The following is a 14,796-nucleotide window of genomic DNA, read 5'->3' on the forward strand; positions in this document are numbered from 1 at the left end:
TAAAAATGCAAATAATAATATTGAGAGATAAAATAAAAAAAGAGTTAGAAAACTTATATGGTTCAAGGATTGGTAAGGAGAGAAATTTGTAATTTTTAAATTGAAAATAAGTATTAAAAAGGAAATTAGATATTTAAATAGAATAGAATCTAAAATTAAAATATTTATTTTATGTATAGAGTTGGTGGCTGCAATTGATCATGAAAATTTTGTGCAAATTAAAACCAAATATATATATATATATATATATATATATATATATATATATATATATGGGTTTGCTAACGCGCGTACGTATGTTTTTTAGTTGGTATATTTTAGCCGGGTTTTAGTAAACAAAAATATTCTTATATATCATAGATTCTAAGTCTTAAGGTTAAGGGTATTTTAATAATTTTCATTCTCAAAACTAAAAAAAAAAAAAACCCTAAACCCTTGTTCACCTCCCTGATTCCTCTCAACCTTTCTCTTTCATCTCTCTCATACAACATTTTCTCAGTCATCCTATGGTAGCCCCAACTGAAAAAATCAGAAACACTGGTTGTTAAATAATCTTACAAAAAGTGATTTTATAATGAGTTTTTATTTTATAATTTTTGTCTTATCTAATTTTATCCAATTTTCACAAGCATAAAGGAATTGGTAATTGACCTGGAAAAAATCAGAAATACTCGCGGTTAAACAATTTCTCACAAAAAAAATAATTTTATAATGAGTTCTCATTTTATAAGTTGTCTTATCTAATTTTGTCTAATTTTTTCAAGCATAATGACATAAAAGGAATTGGTAATTGGCCTGGAAAAAATCAGAAACACTCGTTGTTAAACAATTTCTTACAAAAAATGATTTTCTAATGAGTTTTCATTTTATAATTTTTGTCGTATATAATTTTATTTAATTTTCAAAAGCATAATGACATTCGAAGGAATTGGTAATTGGCCTAGAGGGTTTTTTTAGAGATGATGATTCAACATATGCAGATGATGAAATTATAGAGGTTAGTAAAGATGGTGAAATTGAAGAGATCTTGAATGAACCTTTGACTGAAGGTGAATATGTCAATGACTCAACTCTTTACAAAGGCAAATTAAGTGTTTCTGATTTTTTCAATTCGGACTACAGTAGAGATGACAGAGAAAAGGTTGGAGTGAGAGAGATGAAAGAGAAAAGGTTGAGAGGAATGAGAGAGGTGAATAAGGATTTAGGGGTTTCTTTGTTTAGTTTTGAGAATGAAAATTATTAAAATACCCTTAATCTTAAAACTTAGAATCCATGATATATAAGGGTATTTTTGTCTACTAAAATCCAATACACATTGCTAAAATGTACCAACTGAAAAATAGACGTACGCGCATTAACAAACCCCATACACACACACACACACACACACACACATATATATATATATATATATATATATATATATATATATATATATATATATAAATCGAGCCACCGTTATTATTAAATTTCTTTTCAAGTATTTTTCACAATCGATTTTATCTTTAGTGCATATTATTCCTAACCATTACTAAAAAGAAAAATGTCCATAACTACAAAACAAAATGAACTCGTGCGTTGGAAATCCAAGTGTGGTGAAAGACCCATTAACACATTGTCTTAAGGTTTTGAATAGAAACTGGTGTTAATCCCTTATATGGTTGGACTCAGATCTTATTGGTATTGTGTCTTCTTTCTTTTCTTATTTTTCTATTATCATAGACATATTTACTCTTTTTAAAGTTGCTTGTTAATTCTGATATTTTTGGAAAATTTTGAGATGTTTATGATATATTATGAAAGACTTTACAAATAAATCTTTAAAATTAATGAATCTACACGTCTTATGAATTCCTGTGTCCATGATTTTGTCGTTAATTACAACAATAAAAATATAAATTCCTTAATTTACGTAATTGAAATTGATTGACTAGATTCATGAAAATGCAATTGATTCCAACGCTTCTATGATTTCTATGATAAATAGTGTCTGCAAAGTACATGGCCGTGGAATATGTCATGAGTTTATTCATATATTGATGGTAATATATATGTTAAGATATCTACTCAACATTTTTAAGTGCAAGAAAAACACTGAGCTGTGTTATTAAACTAATTACATATATTTACATTAACACATCAATTGTGTGTTCTTTCATCTTTCCTTACTTGTGAAAAAGTGATGTTTTATTTATAATATTTATAAAATGATCAAAGTGTCTTTGTATTAAAAATAAAATATAATTAAATGTTAAAAAATATTTAAATGCCCCCACTTATAAGGTTAAGCACTTTGTTTCATTATAAAGCTGAGTATCTTGTGATAAAATAATCGTTAACTAAGTATCCTTTGATACATATAACTATAAATTAACTTGTTGTTAGAAAAACTTAAAAAAATTGAATTTTTTTTTTTTTTAAAATAGATTTATTTGAACATTCATTGCGAACAAAGACTTATGTTTTGTTCTCTTTGTGATGATTCGGGGGAAAGAGGATTTGAGGGGGATGATTTGAATGGATTTGAGTAGATTTGAGGGTAATTTTTTTGTTGTTTTTTTAGTGGATTTATAGGTAATTGAGAGTGGATTTGGAAGTAAAGTTTGTCATAATTAGTGTAGGATTAGATTGATGTGACAGATAAAAAAAATTATTTAATTGTTAAAATTGAAGATTACCAAAATACCCTTAGAAATTAATGTGATATAAAATGATAATTGTTAATATTATATTGAATTGTAAAAAAGTTTATAAAGAGTAAAACATTAATATTAATTATTAAAATTTATTTTAAAAATGTAAAAAAAATTATAATTTAGTAAAATGAAATTATTTTTAAATTTAATATTTTTTGTAATATAATTTATTATCGATATTTTATAATTGTTAATATTATATATAATTGTAAAAATTATTATAAGAGAAAAAGAAGAGAAAAATTAATTTTTAAGATAAAAATAAATTATATTATTATTATTAATAATAATATTATTATTATTATAATTATTATTATTATAATTATTATTATTATTATTATTATTAGTATTAGTATTATTATTATTATTAGTATTATTATTATTATTATTATTACTATTATTAGAATTATTATTATTATTATTATTATTATATGTTTATTATGCACCAAACAATGTTTCGGTTTCATGGAGGAACAGGCGACGCCTCTAGCAAAGATTGAGGAGAATGTCCAGAATCTGCAGATCTCGACGGAGAGTTTCGCGATCTCCACATCTATTTGCGTTTCGACTCCATCCTCTTCCTCTCGTCTACGGCCGGATCTACTCCCTCCAACGATGTTCAAAGGGCATTCACACCCTTCCTCCACCTATGTCTATGTCTGCATCGACGACCGTAAACACGCTTCTGTTAACCCACTTATGGCGACTGAACAAGTATTCCAGGTATGGGGAACCGGTGACTGGAACCGGAACAAAGAGGTGCCCTCCGCAGAACTGGATACCAAGCACGCAGACCCGAGGCGCCAAAATTATAACAACCTTGCCTGGAACCGGATACGCAAAGCATATAACCGAATACACCTCCTTCGCAAATTCTTCCAAAAGCTGGAACCAGATACGCGTAACAGTGGAACCGAATATATGAATATCTCTTCTGCTTCAAGCTTTCGTCTTCTTCATCCGGTTGTCTCCTCATCATCAACCGCCTTCTTCCTCGTCCAAACGTTCAGTTAACACTCACCAAAATTATCTATGCATGCCTTTAAAATGGTCATGGAATTATAGAAATAACACAGGGGTATACAAGGACTTTTCGGTATAAATCATCGCAAATCTTTGCAAAATTGTGAGATGCTAAAAGTAATCCAATATCGCAAATCCATGCTTTTCCCTACTTTTCATTCTTCACAAATCAGCCCAAGCCGAACAACGTTTCTCACGCAAATCTATCTTCGATAATTCTCGTATACAAGTAAATCAGCGCAAGCGAACACAATAGTTAGGGAATACAAGGACCTTAACAAGTTGTAATAAAAAACATCTTTTTAAATATTTTTATTAATTATTATTAAAATTTACAAAATTCAATAAAAATATATATTAAAAATCATCAAAATTTATATTTACACAAAAAAAAGAATCAGAGTTATGAATGATTTATGAAGATTCTATTACTAATTAAAATCCATTATACATATCAAGTGATACAACTTTAGTGTAAAGCACTTTTAAGTTGAGATCATGCTAATATGGCACAATTTTATTTTAGTGTATTTTAAACTGAGATTGTTCTAAAATAATACAACTTTTACTTCAAATTTTATAGAAGTTATGTCAGATAATACAATTTCATATTAAAATATTCTGAATTTAAGTAATTTTACTTTGACATGACTTTTAATTTTAAAAATACTCTGAACTAAAATTATATCATTCAATCATAACTTCTTTACAGTGAAATTGTGCTACCTTAATACAATTTACCTACTTTTGAATTTTTTTTTAAAATCAACTTATTTTAGTAATTAAAAAACGTTGTACCAATAATACTTTTGCCTATGACGAACAATATACCAGCAAAATATTGGTTACATTATTATGAGCTTCGCATAATGATTATGCATATCGTTTGGACACATAATTAATTAATTATGCTCACTTTTTTTATAGTTGACGCGCTATCATAATATTCTTTGTGGATCTTTTTAACGTAAAGGAAAAATAGTTTATGTGTAATCTCACCTGTTTTTTATATTATGATTTACTTAAGATAAGAAGAGTGACCATGTATCTAAAATTATTAAGAAAAATAGGTTATGAAAAAGAGAAAATGAGTAAAATTCAGAAACTTACAAACTTATTACGAAAAATATTATATGATTATCATGAATTCTAACTTTATTAAAATGTATTTTAACTCTTGTGTACGTAATACTTATATTATTGTTTTTTTTCACAAAATAAAAAATGCTTTATAAAAAGAAAAGTTGTTGAAGCCAGATAAAATTATTAATAAATCATTAAGAAGGAAAAAAAATCCATACCGTCTTTTGCCATGTGTTGAATGTTCCTCAATAGTTGTTTCCACCACATCTTGTCTGTTCTTTTTTTATAAAGAAAAAATGTAAATTAGGACTCTAACGCTTGGATAAAATGAGTTCAATCTTCTAAAGGAATTGTACTTAAAGTTTTAATGTTGTACTTAGGTAGTGGAAAACGCATTTTTCCTTATTAATAATGCAGCCGTACGTTGTTTAGAAAATAACTAAACTTTAGCCTCCATTTAATAAGAAGGGTGAGATGGTTCCCTCTTGCACGCAATAACACATTATTCTCATTTGGATAAGAATAAATATGCTTATAATTATGTTTTAAATAAACCTAAAACCTTTTAAAAGAACACAAGTACAATAATGTTTTTTTTTTCTGATATATAGAGGAATAATCCTTGCCACACATTAAACCAGCACCAATTTCTACTGTCCTTTCAGCATTGCATTTATCCCCTCCTCGAGGTTCCACATCCTTATTTATGCCTATTCTATATGCCTCATGCTTATCCATTTATTTTTTTTTCCTTCCTCAACGTTCCACCAAACATAAATAAAACTTATGTTAAATGCACTAATTAATCTCATTAAAATCTATGCTTATCCATAATATTGATCTTTCAAATCTTTTGAAAAACTTCTCAAATTCATTGGTGTGAGTATTTGATGAAGAATATTTTTTATATAGAAATTATTGTTACTCAGGGAATGAGATTCGTATAAATGAAAATGATAAAAAATAAGTATTATTTAAAAAATATTAATTATATTTATATGATTAATATGACTTGTGGACCTATATTGTAAGTTTATGTTTTTATTAGAATAATGAAAAATATAATAACAATATAATAAATAGTAATTAATATGATGATAAATAATAACCAACTTATATTTTATTTTAATATATTAATATGGTCTAAGTATAAGTTTAGACTTATTCATAAATAAAATGTCTTAAATAAATTTATTGGATTTTATTCTTAATATAATTATTGGTTTGGATAAAAACAAAACTAATTAACAAACTAATATTTCATCCTTTTTTTTGTATTTTAATCCTAAAATAATATTGTTATTTTTATCCATCTCTTAGTTTTAATAGACATAAATACAATGAATCACCTTAGATATTTTTTGTTTTTAAGTTTAAAACTCTGTATATAAGAATTAAGAGAAGAGAAAAAAATTATATATATATATATATATATATATATATATATATATATATATATATATATTTATAATTGATTTAAGCTTTTAAATGATATAAAAGTATATAAAAGAAAAAAAAATGATATATGTTGTGTGAGAGATGGATGGTGGGAAATGATTGATTGAGGCATGAGTTCCATGCTTGAGCTTAAGGTTTGGGGGAAAGAAGCCGTTATCAACGGAATTTTGTAGGACCAACGGTATCAATTCTGATTCATATGTTAAACTATTTCATGTCACACCTCACACTACATGCTTCCATCGTACAGTTATCACCACTGTTGCTATTTTCTTTTTCTCTAAAAACGTGTTCAAAATGTCATAATTAAATAACTAAAAGTTAATTTGAAAAATTAAAGATTACCGAAATTGAAATTCGTTTTATATTTCTATGACCTTAAAATTTAATATATACGATAAAGTTCTGTAAATGGCTAACAGGTTTGTATTTACATGGGTTAAAATATATAATTTTGTTATATGTATCTTAAGTCGTTATTTTTGTCAATAAATGTATCGTTTTATATTAACATAAAAAATTAGTATAACATCAATATATCACTGATTTTATATATTTTATAAAATTATCAAAATATAACTCTATTTAAAATTCATATATTTTATAAAATTGGTTAGGAACAACATATCGCTTTACAAGATTTTACACTTAGAAATAAATTAACAATCTCAATAAACAATCCCTAAAACATCAATATTATAAAATAAAATGCATCAATATCTTTCACTTCTACAAATGTTGTGCTCATTTTAATTGATTCTTAAAATTTTTAAAAGTAGATTTGATGCCTAATCAAGCCTACTAACTATATTTAGTAACAATATAATATAATTATAGTTATTATTTAGTTTTTACTTAATATTGTAAAAAACATAGTAGCGAGACCAATTCTTATAATTGAAGAAAGTTGTCATATCTCCCTATTCATGATTGTTCTAAAAGTGATGCAAGCAATCATTGTACGTTAGCTAAAAGAATTACTTTCATGCTTTCAAACTTTTACGTTCTTTTATCCAATTAACTAATCTCAAAATTCAAATTTAAGATTTTTCAAACAATATATAAATTTTAAAATTAACATTTAAAAGTTCAATCCTCCTTCTTTGGAGAGACATAACCTAACTTAAGTATAATTAAAAACCACAAATCGAATCATAAAATATTAGTAAATAAATAATACTATTTAAAAATTCAAATATATATATATATATATATATATATATATATGTATATATTTATTTATTTATTTATTTTTGAGCATTGCATTAAGGGAGAGTCAAGAATGTCAAGCTTATTTGTCCCATTATGGGCTTATCCCTTTCTCTTCGACAATTTATTGTGCCTTTTGGTTCAATCATCACTCTCTTGTAAATAATTTAAATCCTTTTTTTTTTTTTCTATTTTCTATTTGCAATTTGCAAATTACAATCTTTGCAAAATCCCCATTTTTGGTACCATTCATCACCAATTTGCAAATTACAATCCTTGCAAAATCCAAATGAAAGATCTCCGTGTCTCTATTTCTTCCTTGTTCTTATTTCCCTTTTGTTTTCCTCCTATTATTGTGTACGTAGGATATGAAGAAGTTTTGACTTCTAGTTAACCTTTAATTTGGAAATTTTTTCGTCCACCCTTTTTAGGTTTCTTTGGTCATCACGCTTAGATTCTTGATGATTTTGGGTCCATCTTAGGTATTGTACATCATCATTATAAGTATAGAAAATATGCTAGGAATACAATGGAGAATTTTGGAGTTCCCCTTATTTCTTCACAAATCTTAAAATAAAACATAACCCTCTTTTTAATAATCAACATTTGCACCTAAAACAATTATTTTAAAATTGTTTTTGGGTACTTCATACTGAATTTCTCGTTTTTTATATATTCTCTAAAATTTGAAATTACTAGCTTTAGTTATAAAATGTGTAGATTTTGGTTTTAATTTACATAAAAAAAAGTATAACTTTTGGTGAGCCTAAAAATAAAAGGATTAGAGGTGGAATTTAGGTTTGTCCAAAACTATGGAAGAAAGAGCTTGTGCTATCCTTTTCAGTGCACGATGACAGCAAACAAGGAGCAGGGCTACATAAGTTGTTGGAGTTTTAGAATTGAGTAGTTTGTTTAATAATGAGCTGTAAACCCTATCCGAACATGAAAGGTCATTGTATTCTACACAATTCCATTAAAAATTCAGAAAGCAAAACAATTTGAAAGGTGTTCAATTGCCTAAGCTTTAGTGTGTTACTGCTACAGGTACTTACTTAATAGGTCTGCTTCCCACCCCAAATCTCAATGTAAATGGAGACAAAAGGCCATTGTAGATTCTCAAACTTTCCTTTCACATATCTCTCTCTTTATAATACTCTACTTTTGTTTTATTCTTGTCATCAGTAATTTTGTCAGACAACAATTTGAAAACAAGCAAATCCATTGAAGTTCATAATAATCATGCTATCATGAGAAATAACTTTTTTTTCTACAAATGAAATTATTTTTTTTAGGATTTATCTACTGGATCTTTCAAATGAAGATTATCATAACACCGATAAGACATGAGTTAAATCTATGCATAAAAAGATTGACACTATTTATAATCCAAAATCTTAAAAATTATGAGTTTTATTTTGGTGCACCAAATACTTTCACGTACTTAGGAATTAAGGTTAATGGAGTTTAAATGTTTCTTTTTCATTTCATTTTTTAATGCATTTTTTACCGACAAGACCGTGATAAGATTTCACATTTAAAAAGAGACAATATTTCAAAAAAAAGATGATTAATCCTAATAATACTACAAAACTTGGTTAGAACATTGAGTCTTAATCGACATATACTATTTTAATTTTTTTTAATCAACGTTAGACTTATATTTATTATTGGATAACCTAATATTCTAAAATTTCATATTTCAAAATGTTTATTAAACATACATATTTAAGATAATTTTTCTTGTATACAACATTTAAATGAAGTAACAGTTAAAAAAATTAAATATTTATATTAAACATGAGATAAAATAAAGAAAAATTTCAATAATTTAAAATCTTTAGAATGAATTTTGATGTTAATAAAAATATTAGGTTAAATAATAAAAACTTAAACAAATGATTAGGTTATAAAACAATGTATACAAATAATACATGCAAAGGAATAAAGTTTCGTTTTTACATATAGAAGACTTTTTAATCATCAAATCAGTAATATACCACGAAGATAAGTGATACGTTGTCGTTAAAACTATCAAATTAATACTACTTTACAAGATAACTTCATTATTGTCAAGAAAGTAGATAAAGTTAAAGTAACGTTGAGTCGTTTCTCAACAAACACAAAATTGTTTTTTAATATTTGATTCTTATAAAGACTCTCAAAAGGTTAGTGAATGTTATGCAATGATTAAAAAATAAGAATGAAAATTTATCCTAATGAATTTGTAATGAATTTGATGTTGAAGAATGTCGTGAGTTTAATTGAAGAATAATGAGATTATAATGTAATAGGTTAGCTTTTCCAAGATATTCTTTCTAGATTATTCACAATAAATTCAATCAAAGTATATTCTCAATCAAATTTTGTTGTGTTTAATCATGTTTATTCTTAAATCTCCTGATCAAATTAAAATTTAATTAATCAAAGTAAATTCTCAATTAATCATACTTGAAATTCTTACCATTAATCAAAATACATTCTCAATTAGTAGCAAAAACTCGTTTAATTATATGAAAGTTCCTAAATTCAATCAAAGTATATTTTCAGTCAAACCTCAAACCCCTTAAACTCATATGATCAATATGCATTTAGATTCAAACACCTATGCAAAAATCATTTTTTTAACGTGATTAAGAGATGAAAGACACAAAAAGGAGATAACTCAAATCAGTAATAAAAAGAAACAAATATATTAATTCAACTTAACCTCAGAATCCATAATAAAATTAAAATTTAATAGCCATAGAAGTTTAACTCTCAATGAATGAAGTGAAATAGATGGTAAAATAAAAGTGAGATGACTGATGAATAAAATTTATACTCCATAAATAAACATTAAAATATCCAACATAATTTATGCAATTAAAAATCACATTTTAACTTTAAATCACGCACAAAAATCTCATCAAAATTTTGAATTTTAAAAACATAATTATGAGCATAAATATGCACTCATCAATAATTATATTAATAAAGTTTGATTGACCTCCTGTTTGTTATTAAAATAAAAGTGATAATGTACATATTAAAATGATATGATGTTAGAGTTTTATACTTAATGAGTTCCAAAATTATGAGATTTAATACAAATGTAACATAAAAGCCTAAAATTTAGGTAAAGAAAAAAAATTAAGTATCATTTATAATAAAAAAATTTAAATAAAAGAGATAAAAAATAATTTATAACTAATAACTAACTTAGATACTAATTTATAAATTAAAATTTTTTAATGTTTAAAATAATCACTATTATCAATAAATATTATAATTAATGACTAACTTAAATACTAATTTATAAATTAAAAATTATTAATCTTTAAAATAATCACTATTATCAATAAATATATAATTAATTATTAGTTAGATTCTAAATTAGTCACTATCATTAATTATTAAGGTTTTGACTTACTAAAGAAATTACTATATAAATTAATTATTAATATTTTATAGATCAATAAATTTTAGTTTATAAATAATATCTAAATTATATTGACCAATTATTTATGATCTTTAAAATTAATTGCTATTTAAAGATTTTGTATAATTTATTTATATGTTTGCAGTCACTTTCAATATCAAAATAGTTAATATCATTCTTAACTTTTTTACATCAATCTCTTATAATAGTAGGAACTAAAATTAATAATACATTGTGAGTAATTATATTAATAATAAATAATAGAGAATTATTTTTTAATATATTATTTTAGTGAATCATGTAGAAGTCACATTTGTGATTTGATGTTGTAAAAGTATTATACTTAAGATATCACATTCTCAACGTTTTTTTTAATATATTAATGATGTGAGTAAACGAATAGGATGATTCGAAGAATGTACATGAAATATTTTACTAGATTATTGACATCAAATGTTTTTGTGGAACTTTAAATACATTTAAAGTGAATTGTTTATAAATATATAACTTTTAATTTGAATGAATTCAAAATATGCAGTAAATTATAATTTATACTTAAATCTTAAACTTTAAACTCTAAAAGTAAATATGAAAACACAAAAAAAACAAAGTAAATATGAACGCAAAAAAATATATTTTTATATATGAGGATTGATTCAGTCTTTTTTTTTTCTTAGTTTAAATTTTTAATTTTTTTTTTTGAAAATTAAAGTTGCTCAATCAACACATAAAATTTGAGAGATTTTTTTTTTCTAATTGAATGTGTACTTCTATATATAGGTATAGATAATATTAGATTTAAGAGCTCATTAATTAAATTTTATCTCTTAAATCATGGGGCTCTTTATTTAGAAGATATTAAGTGACTATAAACAAGGAGAACAATAATTCATTTCATGAATAAAAAATAGAATTAATATATTTTTAAAGTATTAAAATTACATTAAATTATATTTGTAAATATACAATATTAGAATCTTTGCGAGTAGGAATCTATTTTTTTTTTCTCGTTCCCCACAAAATTACTTTATCCCACAGTTAGGTGAAATAATAAAAGTAGCAAAGTAACGACGTAAAGACACGCGAACTCGTGTCTCCAACTAGTGCTCCATCTTTTTATGCCTTTCACCTGTTTGTTTAATTGTCACAAAGAGAAAACAGTGACGAACCAATCATCTACAATGCCATTTTCAATGCCACCTGGTTGCTTGGTCTACAAATGCCCCATTTTTTTATTAACCAGACGGCTTAATCAATTTCTTCAATCCATCATGAGAACCTCTCATACGTGACCACATACCCTAAGCTTCGACATTCAATGCTATTAATTGTTTAAGATTCATAATTAGTGATAATTTCGAATGATCATAAGATATTAAAAAAATCAATGTACTCAACCGCTCAAGAAAGTTAATTAAGCGTCTGAATTAGCAAAAGATACTTTATGCATTAATATAATGAAAAAGTTTGGGACAATAACTGGGGTGTCAGCCAACCCGTCTCACAAAACCTAATAAAAAATTGCACTAGGGACAGTTACCTATAATAAGAAAAAATGCACTAGGAGAGGAAAAGAATAAAACACTGACCTATCATTATAATACAATTAAAATCACCTGAATAAACTTCTTTCTTATTTTTATAAGTTAATAATTTTTTTAACAATTTTTTAATAATAAATTATATGCCACTATTTTATTTTTTTATATATATATATATATATATAACCGACTAATCACAAACTATCGTATTATAAAAAATTCTCAAAAGAAGTTGTTAAATAAACTTTTTTTCTTATTTTTATTATAATCACGATTTTCATATTAAAGAAACGTGTTTCCTCTTTATCTATCGATTCCATGAAGGCATCATAAACCATTAACATAATATATTAAAAGGTTAAATAAGTTTATTGTATGCAATTCAAATTTGTTTTTATTTTTCAATACATTTTAGTTTTCAATTTTTTTTAAAATATATATATATATATATATATATATATATATATAATTTTTTTTAATTTATTAATATTGATATCTTTAACTATTAAACAATGTTTTAGATTAATATTTAAATTAAAACTTGTAAAATAATATAAACAACTTAAATATTTAAAAAATATATCTTTAACACGTAAAAAATATATCATACAATTAAGTTAATATAAGGATTATATTCATTTTTAAAATTGGATTAAATATTGTGTTTGTTTTCTTAACTTTAAATAAAATTTAAAATTAATTTCTATTTGAAATTTTAGAATAATTTAGTCTTTTATAATTAAGATAATATAAATTTAGTTATTTTAATCAAATTTTGTTAATTTTATTTGAGATTTCGTATCTTTTTAACTAACATTAAAAAAATATGTCAAATAGTATAAACGATTCAAATGTGATTATAAAATATGTTCGAAAAATTAAATAAACCGGAACAAAATTTGATTACCTAAATCCACCATCTTTAAAGTTTAAAAACTAAATTAAGTTAAAATTTTAAAAATAAACTAATTTCAACTTTTACAGATAAAACATATTTAACTTTAATAATAAAATCTTATCAAAATTTAAGAAATTGATTTTAATTTTGTATCAAAATTGAAAGACATATTTAACTTTATATTAAACTAACAAAAAAAAGTTGCGTGTGAAGATATGAATTTGTGTATATATATATATATATATATATTGTTTGTAATGTTATTCTATGCTTTGATTCTTCAGTCGGTCTCAGGTTAGGTTCATTCATATAGGTGCATCATGCACGTACTTGATTACAGGCAGAACAGTGCACACAATTTAACAATGTTTTTCTTTGAAAAGAAGGAAGAGCACAGTTACCCATCTATAGTATATAAAAACACAAAAGAAATTTACGAAGTACGAAGAATTGTTATTTCTGTCAGGATTAAAATATACGCATAGATAATCTTTAAAAAAATAGATACCAAAACACTTGTGATTTCGAAACACAGAATTATAATGGTTTTGAAAAAATTACTTTCACACATTCCCATATTTATTTAACACATTTTTTTTTACTTTTTCATTAAAAAAATATGTATAAGTACGTGAAATCTAGTATTACCCTAATTGTTTTACCACCGAAAGACCATGATATATGTTGTCAAGTGCTACTGCTAGGATAACGATATATGTAGGCATCAAAACAGTCTGATGTAAAATATTAGGGTAAGTTTTGGAATATAATAGCCGAAATTCTTTCAAAATCTAATGTTGAAATTCTAGAGATATTCAAAGAGATAAAGCTTGAAAGAGAAGAAAGAAAAGAATTTATTCTATAAAAAAAGAAGAGAAGTTATGGGGACCTGGGTTGAAAACTGAAAGTGACGTACATTTTAAGGTACTAAAAACAAACTTTAAGACGTTCAAACCCCTTTGCTTTATAAGAATGGTATAAAGTTCATGTGTATAATTAACGGCTAGTTAATCAATGCTTACGAGTAATTTGTAAATATTTTTAGCATTTGACTATTATAAAAGGATAATACAAAAAACTGGTAAGCACCAATATACTCGTGCTTGAATTCGTTTATCTTTACATACAAAGTATCTTCTTTTGAATTATAGCAGGGAGCATTTTTTAGTGAAGGTGGCAAATGCATGCAGCTTGTCGAGTTTGGTTCCTCTCTAGATTCAGGTCTCCAATACAAGTTTGGTAGAAGAATGTTGAAACATCATCTACTACATTTACCCACTAATTATGTGTTTTAGATTAGTTTACTTTATACTATAAAGAGTTTAAAAATTATATTTAAAATGGAAAGCTAAAGATGGATTATGTATCGATTTTGTATTTGTGCGAGAGCCATTTTATTTTCTGTCGTCGGAGTGGTCCTTGATTGCTACGCTTCAAGATGATGATGGTCTTCATCCATCAACCCGACTT

This window comes from Vigna umbellata, chromosome 6 (assembly GCF_029865625.1).
Source record: "Vigna umbellata cultivar VRB3 chromosome 6, Vumbellata_1.0, whole genome shotgun sequence".
Taxonomy (NCBI): Eukaryota; Viridiplantae; Streptophyta; class Magnoliopsida; order Fabales; family Fabaceae; genus Vigna; species Vigna umbellata.